We start from the raw sequence: 23,668 nt of genomic DNA on the forward strand, positions 1-23,668 counted from the left end.
GATTGTTGTGATAACGTATATCGTTCATTTCAATTCTGGAAACATTAAGATTATTGTATTCTACTGAGTTAAAGTAATATCTCCCCAAATCAGGATTTAAATATTCAGTGCTAGATTAAAAGTATATGCCTATATTTGTCTTTTTTTCGGTGCAAATGTTTAAACAACGTGCCATAAAGAAAGATGGGGACGATGAGAAGAAGGGGGAGAGAATATACAGAGAGCCGTGATTTATAGGGTGGCTGGAGAGGGAGGGCCGGACGCATGACATCATTCCCTCAGTTTCCCTGCGCGGACAGAGCTCTGGTTTCTCCAAGTGCGCACGGCGGCTGCTGCTGAGGGAGCGACTCCTCTTGCCGTACCAAGACGCGTCCTGAGCAATCTGCGCTCTTGGGGTGGATTTTAAAAACATTATTTAACCCGGCAGAGGGACCCGTGAACCGCTCCTCACTAGACTCGCCGCAGGGACGCACACATTTAACACAAACCCGGGGATTATTGCTTGTTTTAATCATGAAGATGTGAGGGTTTATAAGCTGAGAGGAAAGAAAGAGGAACTCCGAGGCTGACGAAAAGGTAGGCACACTTCCCTGTCTCTTTTTTTCTGACTCTGTCCAGCTACTTTTTTCTGCCAGGTATATTTTTTATAAGCGCTAGGAATTTGAATCACGGCTTTGTCATTGTCTAAACGCTTACACAAAAATTAGGCATGTGGGCATTTGGTGTCGGAGCGCACGACCCGTGCGTTATTCTGCCTTCTTAACACCGGCACAGAGACGCAGACAAGTGCCCAAAGAGTAGCATCATTTCAGAATACTGCAAAGAGGCAAGCTACGGAGCTTTGCGATGGAAAGAGATGCTCGATAGTCCCGGACTCAGTGGGAGACCCGACTCTGCCAAACAAAGCTGCTGCTGCTGGTGCTGCTGCTGCTGCTGGTGAGCAGAGCATAACTGCTGCTTGGGTATGTCGGATATCCATCATTCTGAACGACGGTCGTAACAGACACGGTTTCCCTTTCATTCCCCACTGAGAGTTATTTACAAATTTAATCTCTCAAATAAAAGAAACCTGGGTGGTTCAGCAGCAGAGAAAAGAACGAATATTCTTAAAATTTCCTCTTGCACTTGTATGTGCTGTATAGCTTTGGAGCATAACGCATCTTTTTTTCGGGCGGAGGTGTGTGTGTGTGGGGGGGCTGCTCCATCTAACAAGTGCATCTCCACAGGAGGGTGCTTCATTTGCCAAGTCAACTGCGAGATGCTTTGCATTAGAATATGAACTGATATGAACATGCCCGAAGAGCGCGAGACATTCGATTCTTCGTGCAAGCATCAATCGGAAATGCCATTTTCGATATGCAGTCAACTTCCCCCCCCCTCCTCTGTCTCCGTCTGCATGTGTGTGCGGACCGGTTGTTTGATGTGATGTTAAAGCCTAAGGTATACATGTTGGACTTTTGAGAGGAGGCTACTGTACTGTTGGTCTACACCCCTGGACCTGAATTGCCTTTGCGCACCACATTGTCAATGGCGTGTAGACTAGAGTTGAGCTTATTTCGAGGTGCGCCACTCGAGCTTTCCACAGCCCCACCGAGGTGGAGTCAGCACGGCAATGACAATGACTTTTTCTAGGTGCTGGTGATGCCCTTGTTGTATACTGAAAACTAAATTCGCTTCTGTATGGAGACTTGGATATTTGTGATATCTTTGATGTTGTTTTGTGTCCAACAAGCCCAACCAGCTCAAGAATATTTCAGTTTCAAACTTTCGAATTGGTTATCATTTTAAAATCCCACTGCTTTTACTGTCTTTATTTTTGGTTTACCCGTTTCATGATGGTTCTGATATTCACAGCACAGATCTGCTGCCGCATAATAAGGCTGCATTAGACTAAAATGATATAACACAGTGATAAAGTTTTAAAAGATGCGGTAGAGCCCTATGTGTGTCCATTATTTCCATAAAATCAGTACATTCTACATCATTCGGATGTCCAATAGATGAGATTACTGATATCTGATGAGGATATAATAGCACTTTTTTGGAGGTACGTTATGAAACATTTGCCACAGAACAGTCTAGTCTATTTTTTGCCCGAAGTTGGGCATTTTCTATCTTGTTCTCCTGTTTCGATCGCATTGAGCGAATCGCGCGTCTGCAAGGCTCATAAAAGCCAGAGGAGAGAACAATATCTCGCCAGCGTTGGGGTTGTTAAAAGAAAATGGGTTTATTCATTTTTCTTTGTACCCGTGGTAACTTAGTTATAGCTTTTTTTTATGGTGCCTGGAAATGGCTTACAGGCTTGCAGTGCAATGTAATGTAATCAAATTTATGATGTTGCTGTGTATTACAATTCCCTGTTATGCTCCGTCACATGAGAAATTTGGAGTGACCAACCTAGCTCCCCCTCCTCAACACACACGCACACAGCAGAATGCCCTGGAGCATCAGAGCAGGTAGCATCCACCAATGGATATGTCTGAGAGGGAGCACACACCCCTCGCTTGCACCCAACCTCTCTGGAAATAGTTCACAGTCCTTTCTAAATTATATTCAGACTTATGCCACCACAGATTTATTCGGGCAACCAATCATATGCTTCTTGAGTTTTGCCTTTTCCATATTTCATGCACATTTTTTTTTTCAGTAACAGTAGAAAGTTTGGCCTCTTGCAAGGAAGATATTAAAATATGTGGAGCTGAACCACAGTGATGAAACAAATGATGTAATGCATGAGTTGGTGTATAAAGCTTGACACATAAAGACACACACAGGGAGATTTGCATTCACTCTCTGCTTGTCTTTGAGATGTAACATCTTTTTATGCAAGATAGCACTGGTGGGATTTAAGGCTACTATTTGTAAATTGTTAATATTTCAGTTTAAATTATAATTCTCATCCCCACTTTATGTGTCTGTGTGCTCCAGTCCTGCTCTTGATATTAACACGTGGTGCAATCCCATGATCACTACGACAGGAGGGAGTCACTCACTCTCTGCTGTCTTAACAGACAGGCCTGTGGAAGGACAGCTATTACTGGAGTCCTTCCCTCAGACTTAATGGGCTGGACAAATTTTATGAAGCGTCTCCTCACCCAGCGTTTGTTCATGGAGCAATCAAACACCCGTGTTGGTGTTGGACATGCATAGAGACCACACACTCTAAAAAGTAGTGGTTCATTGTAGGTTCTTCTAAGATCTGAATGGAGCCAGTGGGGACTTATTAGTTAAAATTTCTTGAAGAAATAATAATAATTATAGAATTTTATGAACTACTGTCAGGCTGAAGTTACATTTCGATGAAAGGGTTCATCAATGAAACCCTCAGGGGTTTTGATACCTTAAAGATACCCCGTTCAGAAGCTTAGTAGGTGCAAGGTGAAATCTTAGGTTTGGGTCCAGCCAAGTGGGTTTTTGTCTTTTGGATGTGATCTCTCTTTTTCACACCTTTCATATCACACTGCACTCTCACCAGCTTTAAATTACAAAACTTTCATTATGAAGTCTATTTAATTTTTGGAGTGCGGAGCATCATAGGCCTGTAGGTCTCCTTTTAGTGAGGTGGCTCTTGGTAATGGAGACGAGCCAGGTTATCTTTTCACTGTGTACACTTCTTAACTTGACATCAATCAACCAGCCTCTCTGTATGTATGAGGTGGGTGATTGGATGGCCTGCCCAAGCATTCGTTGTTTTCTCCTCCAGAAATGCACTTCAATCATGCTCACCTGTCACCAGCTGGGCAGCAAAGATTCAGGCATGTGAGAGAGGGTCGGCACACATTGCAAATGCTCATAGTGACAGATATGCACCTGCTTATACACGCACATATACTTTCATTACGTTTACAAGATGAGCTATAAGTCACGTTCTGCAGTCTCATTACAGGCCATCAAGCCTAAGTGTGTGGTCATGTCATTAATGTCGTCAAAATGGAAACTGGCAGAGCAGTTTAAGGGGACCCAAACACATAAAGGCAGAGGAGACAGAAGGAAGAGAGAGAGAGAGAGAGAAGAAAATATTTAATCATAAGCACACTTTATGAGAGCTTCGCCCATGTACACTGCAGCAGTCTAATTACCAGGATAGCGCTTGTTAGTTGTCACCTCCACATAAACAGCGGGCTATTTTTTTTCTCTCATGTTTTTCCCCCGCCTGTGGCAAAATTTGAAATTCTAAGTAGCAAAATCTCAATTTCAGAGTATCCCATCTCATCCCATCCTCACCTCCACCCCTTGAACCACATGCAAACACACCAAAGTAATTTGTTTTTAATACAAGGTACGGTCAGGGTAAATAAAACCAGTGAAAGATTGACACCTATAAACAAAACTCCAGTGGTTGGCACTAAAGAGGTCAAATTAGATTGAGTTAATCATTAAAGAAAAGCAAAGGAGGTGTTGTATAATGTGACAGAGAATTTTTGTACTCAGCCTTTTGTCCAACGGTGCCATATTGTACAGTAAATCTTGTCAGGAAGCATATGGTCCTCAAATCCATATGCAAAGTGCTGGAATATTCTAACAGCAGGGAAAGAAATTGTCCTTGTGTTTTTTGAACACTGGTTTGTCAATTCAAATGGCTAATATATAAGCTCTTTAAAGGAAGTCTTGACTGCCAGAATGAGGGCAAAAAATGCACTATTCACAAGTTTTTCATGAACGTTCTGACCTGGTTTAAGCCCACCGTGGAGCTTGACACTTTAATGACTTTGATTTTTACACCTTTTCCTGGTACATGCCAAGATGTCAGGAAGGGAGAAGATGGAAGATAGGCGATCCTGGAGTAATGCAGGAGTAATGCAGGATTTCAGGAAGGAGAGGAAGACCACTCACTTGTGAGGGGTTGTGGTGAAAGCCTCGGGGCCCCTCTCTTCCTGACAAATATGATAATGCTTTATTTCAAAACACCAGCCCATGAAACAATGTCTATTTATGTCTGCCAGCCACAAACCCAATCAAAACGATGTGAAAGGGTAAAAGTTGCTGGAGGAAGTATCTTGCACACCTTTAATTCCTGCTTGGAAGATTTGATTATGTTGTTTTCACAGTAATCACAAAAGTGGTTATAGTTGAGGGAAACATGTAGCTTTGTCAGGGTTTAATTTCACTGGTGAGGAGAACACATCATAATCACTGAGGGAGTCTTAGTTCAGGTTCAGGTTAAAGCAGCATGTAAAGCATTCAAAGGCTCTTCACTCAAGGATAATTGCAGTGGTAATGTGTGTGTTTAGAGAACCTGAGAATATGCCAACAAATGTGTTCAGGTGTAGTTTAAAATACAGTCAGAGGGGACATGTCACTGGAAGGGGGACACTGTGGGGCAAACTTCAATCCGTGCAATATGTCCTATGCCCTGTATCTATTAAAACTATGTCCTATGCCCTGTATCTATTAAAATTTTCCAATAATTTCTCAATGGGAAAAGATCATTTCACTTGATACCAATGCAGAATTGAAAGACGTTTCTTAAAAGATGTTTCACTTGGGTTTTATTTTTAATGTTTAGAACAGGGGTTCCCCCCCCACACACACACACACACATACACCACTGTCAACTCTAAAAAGAACTAAAAAACAATTGATATAATATTGAAAAAAGTACATTTGTTACTTCAATTTGGGGGATAATTATGATCTAAGTTTTGAAACTACCTATAATGCTTTGGGAGATGTACACAGGATGTACAATGTTGCCATGGAGTTAGTTATACTAACTGTGGGCTACAACTTGACACCCCCGCAGGAAGGATGTGATGTGAATGAATAGCGGCTTTGATCTCTACTACAGCTACACTGAACTTTGTGTTACTACATGCTTTGGCGCTAACATTAATGGAAAAAAATGTTGCTGTAGCGTTGCAAAATATGTAGATTAGGGTTAAATTATGGGGATACAGGTTACATTTCACTTGAATGACTTGATTGGTGTGCATGAAGTAGAATTTTAGTAGAATTGCTCTAAGTTTGGGAATAGTACCATATTCTTCTTGTTATTTAACATGTGGACCCAGTAGATCCGAATAACTAACAAACCGTGGTTGCCAGCTTGGCAGGATGTTTTCCAGGAAGCAGACAATTAGGAAACCTCTCACTGGATGAAACAGATATAAATCTGTAAATCTCCTCAAGGAGAGAAACTTAGGGTTATTCACCACTGCAGCCACCACCCGCCCCCAAAGGTCGTAACTCTTGAAGGTTACAGTACCATTTCACTTCCCCTTGTCATGCCCATGACACCTTCAGTGGGTATTGCTGGATGTTTCCTGCCATGCTGGTGAGCGGGGGGCAGGTGATGATGGTGGGGTTCTGTGAGGATGATGTATCTCGACAACGCTGAAACGCTGTCTCACGCGTTTACTACTACCCTGCATCATAGTCAGAGGCATTATAAAGAATGAATGATTCATACACTGTCTTGGACAGTCATTTATATGTTTAATTCAAAGCTGCACTGCATGGCGTTGGCCATGGTCCTCTTGTGGTGTTGTGGGGTCGGGTGTGGGTGGATGGTGGAAGTGGAAGGTGCAGGTGCGGAGAATGTCACACTAGAGCAGGGTAGAATTAAGACAGAGAGAGGAGAGCATTGGCGGTGGCCTTGTACGTTTCATCTGCAGGCTCTAATAAAACCCTCACCGGCCGGCATTGATCTCTCCCAGAATAATCCATTTAGACTGAGCATGCCTGGCCATGTGGGGCCTCTTCAATTATTTATGGCAGAATGCTGTGCAAGCTTCCGCTGGGATGCAACAATGTGCCCTGAGAAACCTGTGAACTGCAGATTGCAGGAGAGCAAGGCAGACACAAAGGGTGGAAAAGGAGAAATGGCAGATGGAAGGAGAGGACTGGTTGGAGAGAGTTGTGAGGAGGGACAGAGGAAGGAAGAGATGGAGGGCAGGTAAATCTAAGGGATACACTAAGGGATGCAGGGAGAGGTAGTTGAGAAGAAAGTGGGAGAGGCGACAGGAGAAAAGGAAGAAACTGAGAGAGAAGGTGAGGAGAGGGAGTGATGAGAAAGATGGGAAGCACATACTGTAGAGAGGCATGAAAGAATGGGAATAGAGGGTTATGGTGAGAAGGGATGAAAAACAAGTTTAGGAAGAGAGTGCTGAAACAGTGCAGATCAGAGAATCAAAGACTGAAAAAGAAGGTGAGGGATTGATGGAGAGATGACATGAAGTGAGGGGCAGAAGAAAAAGATGATAAGGAAAGAAGGACGGAGGGAGAGAAGGAATGGTGGCAAGGAAAAATTAGATGCAGGGTCATGGAGGAGTAAAAGAATGAAGAAATAAGGATGCGAGAGGGATCGCGAAAGAGAGAAGGAAAGGAATGCATAGATGAAAGAGACATTGAGAAGGAAAGATGAAGGAAACAAGAAATGGAGGAAAGAAGAGATACTGTAAGATATCTAAGGAAAAGAGGTAGGAATAGAGGAAAAAGTAGGTGAAAAAAGAAAGGGAGGTAGGGAAGGTGACATTAGCTAGATGAGGTAAGGAAGCATGAGAGGAAACAAGGTAGAATTATTGATGAGACAGGGTGGAAGAGATGACTGGAAATGAGGCTGCAATAGATGGATAGGAAGAGGGTGGAGGATAGGACCTTTTTAAAACAAGTCATGAACAGCTATTGATCATGGCAGATTTATGATTGCTATTGTGCTAAATGGAGACATGTCAGCTTGACTGCCTGTGCAGTTGGTCATTATTTCTGCTACACTCACCTTTAATTCCATACTTTACAAAAAAACACACAAAATTGCAGTGTTGCATTCAGTGTTATGTTTTGTTGGATAAAATCAAAGAAAATCAGTACGGTCAAATAGTTTTCTTTAATTCAGCTTTATCTTCTGTAGAGTTTATAAACTGAGCAGTAATGCCCATAAAGTAAGTCAGTACACTTGTTTAAAGATGTCACAAGAAACAAGATAATTTGAACAAGATGATTTCATTGGCATTGGCATTTCTTTCATAGTTTCATAGAGGGCTGAATGTATCATGATTTTTTTGCAGCATGCTAAAGCTGTACGCTCAGAGCTACATATCATAAACTCCCCTCTGCTTCCCCAGTATATTCTGCTATTAGCAGCTCACACACGGCTCTCATAAATCCAGACAGATTTGTCTTACCTGATTCCCCTGCCGTTCACCATCAAGCTCTCTTCCTATTGCCGTAATTCCCACCACCCTACTAGGCTTTCCACCCATCGCCTGCAGCCAAATCAGGATTTCTGATCCAGCGGAAGACAACTGGAATTGAAATTTCCATCTGTACATTCAAGTGATTACATCTAGCACATTTTCAGAGGGTATACCCTTGTGACCTCTCTAAAGCTTTTGCTGATACATAACAGGACTCAAATTTCCACAATTTGGATATGAGCTTTCCTACCTCATGCAGTAATTACCATTGTACAAGTAGCCTAATTCATTTAGTATATTTTGCATTAGTACTGTATACAATGGCAGTCATTTTAGAAGTCCCTCTGCATTTATCTTTTATCTACCTTACATTCATACTGCAGACATTACATTTTTAATGATATTTGGAGTCATAATCATATATTACAACACAAACTCTCTGGCAGTTAGACACCAACATTATTTTTTGGAGCTCACAGCTAACAAAAGGAGAAGCAAACTCAAAGTCCTCAAAGGAATGGAGCTGTAAGTCTAGCACTTGTTCAGCAGGCATGCAGTAAGAAAAAGGAAAAAGGACTTTGTAACAGCTATTACACTGGCTGTGTCAAACAGCCTAATCAGATGGGCTAAATTGTGTAGCGGCATGGTTATTAGCTAACGATAGCATACCAGTAGGTTTCTGTTTAATTGGTAGGACCCTATTTCCCACCACTTGTCGTTCTCTGAAGCAGCCACCAAAGATTTATTGTTTGTCCACAGCCATTGATTATCGGATTCTAGTAATTGTTTTGCCTTCACTTGATTAACAAACCCGTGTTTTCTCCAGAGCCTAGCTCAATAACAGCCTTTAATGGCAGGACCCCAGCCAAACTCCTGACACTAACAGGGTGTTTACTGCGATTACAATGGGAATCAGAGAAGGGGCTAGAAGAGGGGGGGAAAAACCTTCCTCATTTTCTCATTTTTGTGTTGAGGGGGATGTTGTTTCACACCAAGACAGCTGACCTTATTAACTAAGGTACCAGTGCTTAATGTATGGTTCCATACACAAATCTTTGTGTATGGGTGGCCCCTCTGGCTGATGCATCCAGGTGCTCTGTGTTCTGTGATTCCTGTCCAGCAGTGTGCAGGATGATTGATGATTGATGTGGTTTTTCAAAACGTGGCATTACTGGCATGTTAGGAATTTGGTTAGCCGGCCTCTTTTGTTTCTCATTTTCTCTCTTTTTTTAAAGGGAGGTTCTAGAGATATGGGGCGAAAAGGAGACTGTATCACAGCTGTGGAGGAAAAGATACATAATGAGGAAGAGGAGAACCAGAAGGGGTGATGGAGTCATGCTTTGGAGCTCAGGGGTTTGGAGGAAGTGAGGGGATAGGGGGTGGGAGGTAAGCATGTGTATTACTCAGATATATCTCCTTTCATAAGCCCTGGCCCAACTCAGACCTTTACCTTTCATCAGGTGCCTTTCCCAGATGTAGGGCTGGGAACTAAGCATTCCCTCCCCACTCCCACAACACCTTGTCTGAATTCTGACACTCATCCCAAGACAAAGTGTTTGGAAAAATATGTTTTTAGCTGTTCTTTACAAGGAAGACTCTACTTCCTGGAAGGGAGAGAACATTTTGTTTGGTTGTTCTGTTCAACATCCAGAGAGAGTTTGCATCCACTCATTTTATTTAAACACAGTGCCATTTTCATTGTGCCATTGAACTCTCAGTAATGCAGGATGTTGCTTCACTCCAGCTGGCTTCACTATTCTCCTTGCTAGTTTCTCAGTGATTGATTTCTGGTTTTGGTTGCAGCTTGAAAACATGTTTTCAAGAAGTACAACACCTTGCCAAATTATTCTCTTTATATGCCTCACTCCATTTGCTTTCCCTTGTACCTTTCTTCTTTGCTTTTACACGTCTTGATCATGTTATGGTCACATGTTTTTTGTTAGGGCACTTCTTGCTTGTTGATGTAGGAAATCAAGCTAATCCCACTGTTGTATTCTTTGAAAGTCCTCTGATAAGGACTGAATGCCTAAATACCTATCTAAATGATGTAACGATGCAGGATAAATACAGGGAGGGTGACTTTTATGCTGGCTGCCACTGTGACAACTAACTTAAGGCCCCAGTCTGCTACCTTATGTTGTGTTGTTGATTTTTACCTTTTCCTTGTCCATTGGTTTGTGCCGTTAGCTCAAACCAGCTGCTGCGGCAAGTACAGGATGCTGAGGGAGAGGAGGAACGAGGTCTACTTAAAAGTAATTTATTTCTGCTGTCACTTTGTTGAGTGAAGAGGAAGTGACAAATGCGAGCTGGTTGTTTATGAGGCCTGGCTAAGTGCTGGCAGGGCGCTTTCCTCTGAGGTAGTTGGCTCTTTGTTTAATTCATGTCCTTGGGAGGTGCATTGCTTTGTGGCATAGTGTGTGGCAGGCGAACTAATGAGAAGTGAACCTATCTGCTTCTTATTCTCCATCTGCCCCCCTTGTGCTTTCTCCCTGCTTTCTCCCACTTTTTGCCCCTGTCCTTCTCACTTTTCTTTCCTCAATCTCTCTTCTGACCTCTTTTACCTCCCACTCCGTGCTTTTCTTTCCCAATCCATCCCTTTCTTTTTTACCACTCTGAGCCCTGGAGTCAGAATAGCAAGAAATGTCCACAGAATCTCCTTCCTTCCAATCGCCCCTAGCTTGCCCTTCTTGTCTGGAATGGAAACATGGAAATAGAGAACACTCCCTTCCATCACCAGCCGCCAAATAAATCAGTCAGACCTTTGACAAACCCCAAATAGGACTGCCAATTTTTCGAAGCAGTCCTGTTCATCCGTTTGATTCATCTTCCTGGAGATGGATGGCATGTTTTCTTCCCATGTCACCCCCCCCACGGTCACTGAGTGGTGGGGGAGGCTAGGTCACTGAGCAGTTCAGTGCAGCAGCAGTAGCCATACTGTGAGCTCTAAAACACTCAGAAAGATGGACAGCAGAAGGACAGGGTGAGCTGAAATGTCGACCTCTCCGCAACCTCAGCTCAACTACATCCTCTTCCTTTTCCTCCTCCTTCTGTATACCTTTGTAAAGTGCTGTTTTAATTGACACGAAGAAAAAAGCTCTGGTTATCTGGCTGCCTGCTCCTGTTTCATGTCAATTGAGTTAATTGTTCTCTCTCCTGTTCTTTGTCCGTCATTCCTCTTCTCTGAGTCTTTAGCTCTCCCTTCTTTTCTCTGTGCTTCTGTTTCTCTCTGCCTCTCCTTCAGCTCAACATGCCATCCAATTCCCAACTGGCTGCCCGTGTTGTTTCTCCCTTCCACTTTTCTCCTTGTCTAGTTATTTGCATCTCCCTGTTGCCTCCCCCTCTCCCGACTTGTCTCCCCTGGGCTGCTCTCTCTTCAGCTGACTTCAAAAGTTTTATATGTTTGCTTCGTAATTTATGAAATGAAGATCTCAACTAAACAATATAGATTCAGTTTGGAAAACAAAACAGTGAAAGTTCATCAAAAGACTAGTAAATTCCAACACAAATAAAAATAAATTAGAGATATTTGTATATGCTGAATAATTAACATTTTGTACAACAACTATAATATTTGTGATAAATGTTTATAAATCATTAGTTGAACATAAAGAAATCAAATCATTTGTATATTTTTATGTACAATACATTTCACTACTCATCCTCTGCTCTGCAGTGCATGGAGAGTTTTGCTTGACTGACACTTCTGTATGTCCTTCCTATCTATGTTCAGGCCCTTCAGCCTGGAAAATGAAAGTAATACATTTTTACATATCTGTTAACATACCTCCCTACCTCAATGCTGTGTGTTTTCATCCTTTTCAGTGTGGCCATGAGCAGGTGAATCTCATCCATGACTGTGTGCATACTTCACCTTGCGATTGGAGGCAGGACTGACAGACAGATGGCAGATGTGCTTTAGTTGTCAATAAAACTGTTAATAACCATGTCACTTTGAGCAAGTGTGACACAGTTGTTGAGTTTTTCAAATGTATTTTTTTGGTATGTTGAGTGCCACAAACCAAATATCATTTAGTTCAATTTGTGCACAAGTGATATCAGACATCTTTATGGCTGTTACCGCCAAACCATAGCAAATTAAACCCTAACTGGATGAATAGATACCACTGAGGATAAGAGCAAAATCTGGTTTTTAGTATAAGAACTGACACGTTATATCAGCACACAATATCTGCTGCAAAAACAAGAACAGTATGTGTGTTGGCAAAAATCTACAGTATGTATTACAAAATGTATAGTACATCAAAAGATTTACAACAGGCCTACATTACAATATTATAGCAACATGAATGAGGGACTACACCGTCTTATTATAACAACACAAAACAAAAAAATTAATAGAACCTGTTTAATATGCCGTGTAGCTTAACTTTGCATTATTCCACTGCTGTTCAGGTTGTAGGTATAGGCTACGTCTTTCTGTATGTCACCTTCTAAAAATAGCTTTTAAGTGGACAGCCTGTCATGGGACCCTATATACTGTTCCTGGGTCAAACATCCCACTTAACAATGATATTCACCTGCCATGTATTTTTTTTGTAGCTCTGAGTGCCGCTCCCTTTTTTTTATCCCTTCTTCCCCTTCCCTCCCTCTAACCAGCCTGTTCTGTCACTCTGAGATGTGGCTTTAACCTCTGGTGCAGTTTTTCACTGGCGCCCTTTGTTTTTCTCTATTGTTCTTAAAAGCGATTATGACCATCAGATAGGCCCATTAAATATTAAGCAGAGTTTGGGCTGCTGCTTCACAGGAACACACACCACAGATGTTCAAAGTGTCTTTCTCTGCAGTAGGGATATGCACAGAAATTCCGAGGGGCAGTTGCTCAATTAAATAAAAGCTACTATTGGACACAAGGTAAAGCTTGTGTGTTTGAAGGGAAATGTTCATGCATGTGTGTTTCTTTGTCCTTTAGATACTGGTATACAGATATGTGTGTATATTTCATTTTCTTATATCCCGGTAGAGACTTGGACCTGAATGAACACTAACCCATGGGGATTTGTGTCACCGTGGGGACAAAAATTGAGGTCCCCATGGGTAGAGACTGCTTTTTGAGGGTTAAGACTTGGTTTTAGGGTACAGGTTACTATTAGGTTAGGGTAAGGGTTAAGGTTAGGCACTTAGTTGGGATGGTTAAGGTTAGGGTATAGAGGCTAGGGAAAGTATTATGTCAATGACGGGGATAGTGAAACAAACGTGTGCGTGTGTGTTTGTGTGTGTGTGTGTGTGTGTGTGTGATTGTGTGTGTGCATGTAGTATATTTCTGTTTGTCTATGTGTGGTCTGTATTTACTGCTATAATCATGTCTCTGTCTGCTGTGTGTGTGTATTTTTCAGTGGCTGCCTCTCAGATTACTTTGCTGTTCAATATTAGAACATGTATTTTCAAGTCCATCCTACATTTCCACTGCTGGAAGAATTGGAGTGATCAGTTGCTTGAGAGAACAATAAATAAGGTCTTCTGCTGTTGATTTATGTAAAGGCACTGTGGGAAAAGAGCTTCACAAATTCTCCTCTTTGATTGCTAAATTTAAGAATGAAGAGATTGCACCCTTGTGTGATACTGTACACATCAAATGAATCTTCTCCTGTATAGGCAATACAGGAGAAGATTCATTTGATGTGTCATTTTATTATTGTTTCTTTGAAAATCATTTTTTGTTGTTTTTCACTCACTTCTCTTCCTGTGTTGGGTATTAGTACATGTTTTAATAGTTAAGTAAAAGCTAAGATTTGACCCCACCGATGTGAGGTCTTATGGATTTCAAATTTTTGTCATTTCAACTCTTAAATCATGTTTTGCGTGTTAAATTAATCAACAAGTTTGTTTGATCAAGGACTCCCTAAAATAGAAAATTACAGGTTGAAAGGCTGAAACATTTATTGTTGATCTCATGTACTTGCAGCGGAGCATAGCTTTATTGTCTCAGCTGTTATTATTCAGAAGGATTTAAACAGAGTGAGCAGCCAGGGGTTCAGTGTCTTGCTCAAGGATGTTTTGGCTGTTCTAAAAATGAAATGTGATGTGCCAGTTATTAGACTTCTAACCACAAGTCAGCCCTGCCAATTTATACTCTTACTTAACGTTTACTGCAAGAGATGCAAGAAATGTTAAGCCCTGACAGAAATTTTGTCTCATATTACGTCTTAAAATATGGTCCTGCCTGCTTACATTCGAGCCTCTCTTTTTGATGAGTTTTTCCTCTCGATAGTTTCCTCCTACAGTGCAAAGATATGCAGATTAGCTGAATCAGAAACTCCAAATTGTGAACTCTGTCTTTATATTTGTTTGCCCTGTGATAGACTGGCAACCTGTCCAGGATGTACCCTGCCACTGATCAAATGTGTGCTAGGATAGGCTCCAACCCTTGTGAATCCTAACAGGATCAGCACTTTAGATAATGGATGGATGGATAAATGAAGGAAAAAATGTGAGTTTTACTGGAAACAAGAGAAATGTTCTCACCATGTTAACATATTTCCTCACTTGAAGTGTGGATATAACATTTCCATGTTCAAGTCTCTAGTATGTAATAGCCTAGTTTAAATAGTTTAGACATTTTGTATCTGATCTAAGAGGTTTCATGAAAGGATGAAGTCATAACCATAATTGAACTTAGAATGTTACATTTTGTGTCAAGCAGGATAGCAGGGGAAATAAGGGATTGGACCCAAACGCAGACACAGGAGGCAGAGCAGGTGTAGTTCGACAATTTAACAAAATCAAAACAAAAACTGGCTAGAAAAGTAAACAAAGACAGGAAGTGAAACAACCAGACACATGAGGGGAAAAGAGCATTTCAAAATAAAACAGGAAATACTTTACATAATCCCTCAAACCATGACATTTCCCCCTCTTAGTGGTTGTTGTGGTGGAGATGGGAGGTTGGTCTGGTTTGAAGTGCCCATTCATTGCTGGTGTCACTTCCTGCTTATGGATAAGATTTCCTACCAAAAAATAATTGGAGCAAATTGAAGAAATCTGCAGCATTTTAAAAATAATACTTAAGATTCTGCAGACAAGGCTCAATAGAAGATTAAATCCCTTGCTAAGGCGGACATTTGTTGCAGCAAAGAGGCATATTTCAAAGACAGTGAAGAGCATATTCATACTTAAGCGCAAGTGTGGTATGTTAATTGATGAAAGTCCTTGGTTTTAATGGCTATCTAGTAGTGGGTATTGAGAAGAAAGTGACAAGCTGTGATATGTGTCTGTATGGGCCAGCCAGCTAACCCTCTCTTGCTTCCTCTCTCTCTGTGTCTTTCCCTAATGGCTGATAATGAAGAGGGCATCTTTGCAGAGATGACATGTGCACGTCCTCTACTGGACACACACACATACAATCACACACACACACACACACACACACACATATACACAGAGGCTGGGCTGACTGCCCTTCAGAATACCAGGCCTGACATTAATCTTTAAATGACTGTTGCTTCTTCCCCAAGACTTTCAATCCATTAGTGGCCATGTCTTGAGATAGAACGAGATTGCCATAGTGGAGAAGGCAGGGAGAATGCAGGCAGCATCTGTATGTATGTGTATGTATGTGTGTGTGTGTGTGTGTGTGTGCGTGTGTGTGTGCGTGTGTGTGTGTGTTGGTGGGGTGGGATGGTGGAGAGAGCGCGGCGGAAAGGATGATGTCAATGATAATGGAGGATGAGGAAAGAGAGAGAATGAAAAAGAGACAGAGAAAGGTTGAGGCAACACAGAGAGAGATGGAGTGATATTGAGAGAGAGAGAATGTGAGACACAGAGGATGCAGGTTTCAGCTGCTACAACAAATGTAGCCACCTCTACCATTGTTGATTTATCAGAAAATGGAATAGTGGCTGAGAAAGAATTTTCTTTTTTTAATATAGACTTATTATTTTACATCCTGTACTTTCTCTTTTATGTCCCATGCAGGGGAGGGGATGGACAGTGGAGGGTTGGATGGGTTGATAGTGGTAGGATGGATTGGGTGTTTCTGGGCGACTGAAACACCCAAAACAAAAAGACTAGTCAATGGACCTTGAGTTGAGATTATTTTGTCCAGCCTAAATATTGTTCTCAAGGTCAAGAATGAACTTTAATGTTCAAACAGTTAAGATGTTCTATTCCCATGCCTCTTTTTTCTCCATCTCTACTAATCCAAAGCCTTCCCATATTCCCTCTCTTCCATCTCTACTCTCCCCTTCTTTCCTTCGCTCTCCTGCTTCTCCACTGCCCTTCAATCTCTCCCCACCTCTCTGTCATCTCCTTTTTCACACTCCATCCATATATCCCTCTGTTCCTTCTTTTGTCTATTGTTCCCTTCAATTCATCTATCCACCATATCTCTCTATTTATTCCCTCTTTGTTCACTTCTGTCTCCTCAGCTCTTTAGTCTCTTTCTCCTCTTTCTAGTCTGTCTCTGCTCCTATGCTCCCATTCTTCTGTTTTCTCCTTTTCTCCCTCCTCCTTTTTAAGCCCCTTTACTCTCGTCTCTGTTCTCTTTCCTCTCTCTCTCTCTTGCCTTCCCTACTTTCCATCTTCCTCATCTCTCTTGCTTCCTCCTTTACTTTCAACTCAATCTCCTCCTCCCTGCTTTCCATTCTCTCTCCTCAACCCTCTTCTCTTCCCCACATCCTCCTATCACCACGTCTCCCTTCCTCTGCTCCTCCAGCAGTGAGCTATAGTGACTCTGACATCATTACCCTTGTTGTGACAGGTTTCATTTGTACCCTGTGGACCTATACATCAACCTGACTGATAGTCCAGGGCCCAGGGCCAGCGGAGCCCCGCCCAGACTGGGACAGAGTAACAGACAGAACAGTCCTAAAAACCACTCCAACTCGGGTACCACTGAATATTTTTCCATTGCTCGTTCTGATATGTCAAACTCAATGCCGGTTCAAAACACGCCCCAAACTTCGGCTTGCTTGAAATAACAATCTGCGACAGTTTCTTATAAATAAGTATCCACTGTGGCTGAACAAAAGAAAGAAGAGAAAATCCAAAAGAAAAGATGTCAAAGTAGCACTCGCACTGTTGGATTGACAGGTGATCTCTGGAAAGTGGTTTACAGAGTGCTTAGCAACAAGGATTAAAACAAAAAGGAAGTCATTAATTGTGGCATTTAGTCTTAATCTTATTTTTCTCTATGCAAGGGAAAATGTCTGTCACAGTAGGTTTTGTAATGTGATAATTTACTTGTTTCAATTGAATTAATCACAAAAAGAAACCCTGCTCTTATCATGTGGTGAGTCTTGAAATGTCATTATATTGATTTGTATAGTTTCTGATGCAGTTTCAAGGTTGTTTCAACAATTTTTCTGAACCAACCCAGAGAGGCATATTTCATCCACAATTGCACACCTTTTCTTCAATCTTACAACTCTGTCAGTACTGCACACACATGTGTAACTCACCTGTATAAATCTCCCAAATTATGCATGTACAGTGTTTACTTCATACTTTTATAGATGATTTTGATTGTGAATATAATGTTTTATTGTTATGTCATTCCAAATAATGTATTGTTTATTTTCACATCAGTTTAATTAAATGAATTACTTAATATGTAGTTCACTTTATTAGATACTAGGTGCTTTTATAGATGTTTGTAATTTTATCATTAAATTATGTATGCAGTTCTAAATGAACTGTGTTTTATAGCTTGTAAACTGAATTTCAATTCAGTTTAGTTCAGATCTACTGTCTGAAATTTCATTTTGCAGCAAGGCCGCATTAAAATTACAACACAATAAAACAATAAACGTCATTTGCTGTAAACAATAAATAACACAATACAAACATTATAATTTATAGTGTATAAATATAAAGCGCTATCTATAAAGTGGCTTACTGGTCATCACACATACATTTTGCCAGCATAGGACCTACTATGAAGAACTGTATGACCCCTGGGTTTCATTTCATTTCATGTAGATTTAGTTACACAGGTGATACAATGTTTCACATCATTAAAGCATGAGTCAAAATAAAATAAAATTCGCTCCACACTGTTGACACTTATGTTAAATTTGTTCAATAGCTTGGTCTAGCCATCCTGGTCAGGCATTTCCCAATGACATCATTAAAGCATAGAATGTCCTATCAACATTTATCTTGCGTTGTCCTCTGTCCGTTCATATGTACCCATTCATATGAAGATTGAAGATTTCAGAGGTGGTTAAAAATGTTAGGACATATAGAAATAAATATTTCAAATTGTGTAAACCAATAGCTCACAAAACAGGTACTACTATATAACATTTTAGCGGTCATCTGTTCTGTGATCACTCAATTCATTCTAGTGAATAATTCACATTAACTAACTAACAACTAACATTTAATCGAAATTATTTCTTTCCATCAATTGTTCCTACTCCTCAATCATACTAGTTAGCACTACCAAAGGATGTGAGGTTTTCCAGTCAACCCTAACCCATATCCATCTCTGCAGCCCCGTAAATCCAGCCAATACATCAACAATACCTTCAGACTGCTCACAGCCCCATTGATCTGTGGTCATATTAATGTGCGGCTTATGAGCTTGCCGGCATCCTTTGTGGCCAGACAAAAATGAATCCACTTGAGTGTGGAGCTTTTAATGGCCAAACTACCCTGTTCTTTCACAATAGAACAGATCCCTATTGTATTCATTCAGTTGTATAGACTAGAATGCTTGGAAAATCACCATTAGGGAAGAATCAAAGGAGCTTTCATTTTACAGGCGCCTGGACCCCCATCAAATGTGAAATGGAAGTGTTTAAGGAGAGGGATTGTGGGAGATGTTTGAACATAAAACTAAGTGGTATACAGTAGCCAAAATCCTGCATCACAATATTTTTGATAACAGGATTGGATTTTTCGGATTTCTTTTTCTTTCTTTTTTAAAATTTTGCTCCCTTATAAATTACCTTAGGATGTGATGTGTTTTGTCTGTGGAGAACATAATTATCACGGTGCAGCTTCTCAATACTAAATCCTATTTCTAAAATACTAACTCTTGAATTTCACATAGCGATTGTGCTCAAAATAACCTTTTTTTTTCAATTAAGCTCTTCAAATGTTCCTGTGAGCTCAGTAACTGAGACAATCAAATGAGCTGAACATTTGGTGCTGTGTTATGGTTAATGATATTGATGGAAGTTATAGTGAGTTGAGTTTTTTTAGATGGCTGTGTGTGCTCATTGTGCTGTGATGCTTGCTGTCGGCTCAGCAGGGGCATTTATTAATAAAGGCTAGCTATCTCAATCTTAAATCAATACCCCTCCATTCACCATGAAAGTTAGCCAAGAAAGGAGTTGAGCTCAGACATTTTTAATCTACTATCCTCTGGAATATAGCCTTGTGGTGATAATGTGTGTCCGTGTTTCTGTTCATGTGCAAACACCTGCATAGGTTTGTGTGCTTGTAAATGTCCATTCATTTTTGTGTGAGAGTACATACACATCTGAGACTCTGCTTGTGTGTGTGCTGAAGAAAGAGACTGACCACACAGAAGGCACATTAATCATCCTGGGGTTTTTTTCTCCCTCTGCCTCATGTAGTGTGAGTTGAGGCCTGATGAATGGCTGGTCTCTCAGTCTGGATTCCAACAGAAAGGCTGTAGCCTATCGACAGGCCAGAGACCCCTTGGGAAATCCCTAGCTTACCCTACAGCTCATACATCTCTGGACACTCAGTGTACTCATGTATTTATTCCACACGGTGGATGCACTGTCCCTTTCTTAAAGTTGCAGTGGGAGACTGTGCACTGACAGTCCAAAAGGGCAGTCACATAATTTGTGCAATCGCGTACCCCGAGTAAACTGCACACTCATGCCAACATTTGCCACCCCTGCCAGTCTGTGTATCATTTATTTAAAGTATATCAAAGCGATAAATGGTATGGAAGCTCTGGACAGAGTTCACTGCTGTTTAGGGGGCAGCCTGAATTGCTCATGAATTTGTATCCTTTATGTGAGCAATGATTTGCTACCACTGACAATTCCAGACACCAGGATTTCATATGGGCAAAACTGGTGAGTATAGCATCTGAATTATCTAATACAGCATTATTCTGTGATTAAGTTGGGGGAAAAAATTGAGAAAGTTACATTTGAATGTAATTTGAAGGAGACAGAGTTATATTGTTAGATTAAGACAAGCTGCATTTGGTCCATTATTGATAGTGCTGTGTTTAGGTTGAGGGCAAGATAAAAGCCATAGTTTACGCTAGCTTTTATGTATTTGCTATTCGATACTAGGCCACCTACCAGACTCTGTCATCTGCAGTAACCATAACATCAATCTGAATAACATTCAGATAATAACATTCATTTGCTAATTACAAATTAGTAAAAACACTGAACAAAGGCCAGTCCTGAAGTAATCGAACAACGTAAAGATTTTTAGACTGGGATCCAACAGCGAAGTGGATATCAACTTGAACTTGAATTTACTTTAGTTTAGTTTGCTGATTTTGAGTACTGTTTGCAAGAGTGGAAGGAGAAGCACGTGATTCTAGTTGTATTCAAATGAAGTAGCACAACATAATATATTTTAGTGAAAATTTAGTCTTTGACATTACACTGAGTACTGTCGAGGAGGACCATGTCTGTTCTCAGTGCATTGTCACTTATTGATGATCTTGTGAATTAATCAACAAGTGCAAATGAAATGCATGATGCAAATGTGCAGTAATTACTGATTATTGCTTAAGCCCTAGTCTTGTCTGAATGAAGGCCCTTCCTTGCAGTTGATTTAGTTCCCTCAGCCATCTTAGTACAGCATGACTGGTACTTTTGTTAAAAGCTATTATGCATACTTGATCCTTTGTGGTACTTTGACTGAGCTTTGCACAACTCAGCTGTTGAAAAAATAAACACTAGGTTATTGTGGCTCACATTTGTTTGTGTCGTTGCTTTCTTTCCAACTGGTCTGGAAAGATGGCAGATGAATGCAGATATATTATTCACATTAAATTAGGGCTGCAGCTATCGATTATTTTAGTAATCAAGTATTCTACTGATTATTCCATCGATTAATCAAGTAATCGGATAAGAAAGACCTTTGCTTTATTAAAGAGCAGTAGTAAATATGCGAAAGAGAAAATAAGACAGGTCTCTTAAAATGAACAACTAATTGGTTTCCTTTTTAGAAAAATCTACATTTTTATTGCTTAAAATAAATACAATAATATTATCTGTCAAAACTAAACGCATTTAAGTGCCATATTACATTCTGGGTTTTAAAGAAAAAAAATCTGAACCATCTCTGATCACAGCGCAAGCGCGTTGTACGACAGTAATAATCATCCATGTGAAACACAATGTGCTGTAAATTGTTATATGGATTAAACGAAGCTTCAATGCAAATGATCTGAATCGATGATTTTTAGTAATCGAGTTACTCGAGGAATCTTTTCAGCCCTACTTTAAGTATTGAAGTTTGATGGCAATGGCCAAACATTTCTAATGGGTTGAGTATGGAGAGCATCCCGGAGCACTGCTCCAACTTGTGTGAATTGTAGTTTCTTAACATAGAGCTACTCATTACAAGTGGAACACATGGTGACTGGCAAGACAAATGGTGAGTTGTTTGTATTCATGATTGATAACTAATAATTAGCACCGCTGTTTTAAAGTTGTGACACAAGTGATGTGATCACCACTCTATTGATTTAGGGGCCGCTCAGATGTCGTGTCTTTTGCACGCACAAATTCATTATTTTCAATGGAGACTTGCGACAACGGCGAGATGGAAAAATCTCAACTTTTTCAAATGCAACTAGCGCACCGCAGATCTTGTGATAAGAATTAACCAATTGGCTTTACATGACTTGCTTCACCCTCCGTCCAAGGACGTCACAACATGCAGGTAAAAGGTCAGCCAAACTGAAGTAACTGAAGATGGAATACCATCATCTTTTTTACCATAAAAAAAGAAGGAAAGTAAACAAACATACCATTTGACTTTTCTCTACATTTTTGTGAAAACCAGATTTTGGGGGTTTCTCTAACAATGCAATCAGTCTGCCCACAATCCCCTCCTGAATAACTCACCCAGATATGCCATTGTGTCACATTTGCTCTGTCTTTTGTAGTAATTTCAAAATTTGTCTCTTCAAGAAACATATGTATTTCACTCGCTCACTTTCTTCTCCTTCTAAATTATGCTCTTTTTGATTACATCGTCCTCTTATTTTTATGTTGAAAATTCTCCTGTTGTAAAGAAAATAGAGTAGATGGACAAATATGCATATCAACAGATACATATTTTCTACTTTCCTAGTCTGTCTATATGTAGAACTTATCTGTCACGTGATCATTCATACAATGTCACTGTGGCTCTGACCATTGGACATCTTAATATTGTTTGTGATAGTGGTGTTGTAGGAATTTCAGGCATCTACAGGCATTTTAAATCAATCTAGAAAAGAACATCAGCTAGTTGCCCTAAATACAAATAGTTCTCTCTAATTGTTCTCTGTCACTGTATGGTCAGCTGGGCAATCAATCTGAATTATCAGACACCTTACTCTACATTCTTATGGCAATCAAATACATATTTGTTTTGCTCTTGATTGCCAGCAATCACTTTAATACTGCTGCAGCAATTTTGGGAGATGCAGCCTTCAGACCACAGCAAAGTAGTGATCAGTGCTGGCAATGCCAACGTTTCTCTAGTTGTACAAAAGTCAGAAAACATTTGGCAATTTATTTCTTGGGTTGTTGGGGATGCCCGGTATTGTGCATATGTTTTCCATATCATTTTTCATATAATTTTTCCTCTTTGTCTTTCTTCCAAATTAGTGAAAAGATGAGGACAGAATTTAAGAGAAGATAGAGGGCAGCAGGTTTTTGGGCTGGCCAATGCTCCTGTTTGACCTTCTTTTTGATTATTTGCAGCACCGGTTGCTCGTTGTTGTCTCCCGATTAATAATGCAGAGACAGCATTAGCTGGCTACTCTCTTTTCTGAAGTGAGAGAAAGCGATGGGGACAAGGAAGTAAGGCAGAGAAAATTGTGAGCAGGGAGTAGAGCATTGGTTTTGTGTTGTGACGTTTTTGAGATTCACAATAAGAAAAGAGGGAAATGCGGAGGCATAAGAGGCAGCTTGGAATTCTAGAAAAAGATGTAAGTTAAAAGGGACAGGAAAAAGGATAAGAATATACAGATGGACGTGACTGTAGCTTACCTGTTTTTATTCCCTATATGGCTGTCTTCTCCTTTCTCTTGTGTCTCAGTAACTCAGCTTTGTCATTCACCTAACCTTGGTGGCAGAGTGGAAGGTTTCTTGGCGCCTGCCAGTTGTTCTTGGCAAGGCAACACGAGGGAATAAACCTCGGCGCTTTCATGATGAGGAGCTTAGCAGATGTCTGATGAACAACTCGACGAAACTTCGATCTCCCAAGGACACAGTACCTTTGGGATCTCTGACAGTATGTACATGTTTATGTGTGAGTGTGAAGAATCAGATTTTGAAATATCAAATCAGAATCAGTGTTTACAGGTATTTGGCTTGGTGGCCCCGATGCATAGAGATAGAGAGAAAACT

General features: G+C 40.6%; 1 protein-coding gene across 1 annotated transcript in view; it reads left to right on the forward strand.

The window, feature by feature from the left end:
- The first annotated feature begins 293 nt into the window (after window positions 1-293).
- Window positions 294-23,668, forward strand: part of ptprsa (protein tyrosine phosphatase receptor type Sa) — a 229,772-nt gene continuing 206,397 nt past the window's right edge. Inside the window, exon 1 of the mRNA XM_044200931.1 lies at window positions 294-576. The gene's annotated coding sequence lies outside the window, so the exon portion shown is untranslated. The remainder of the gene's footprint in view (window positions 577-23,668) is intronic.

This window comes from Siniperca chuatsi, linkage group LG6 (genome assembly GCF_020085105.1).
Source record: "Siniperca chuatsi isolate FFG_IHB_CAS linkage group LG6, ASM2008510v1, whole genome shotgun sequence".
Classification (NCBI taxonomy): domain Eukaryota; kingdom Metazoa; phylum Chordata; class Actinopteri; order Centrarchiformes; family Sinipercidae; genus Siniperca; species Siniperca chuatsi.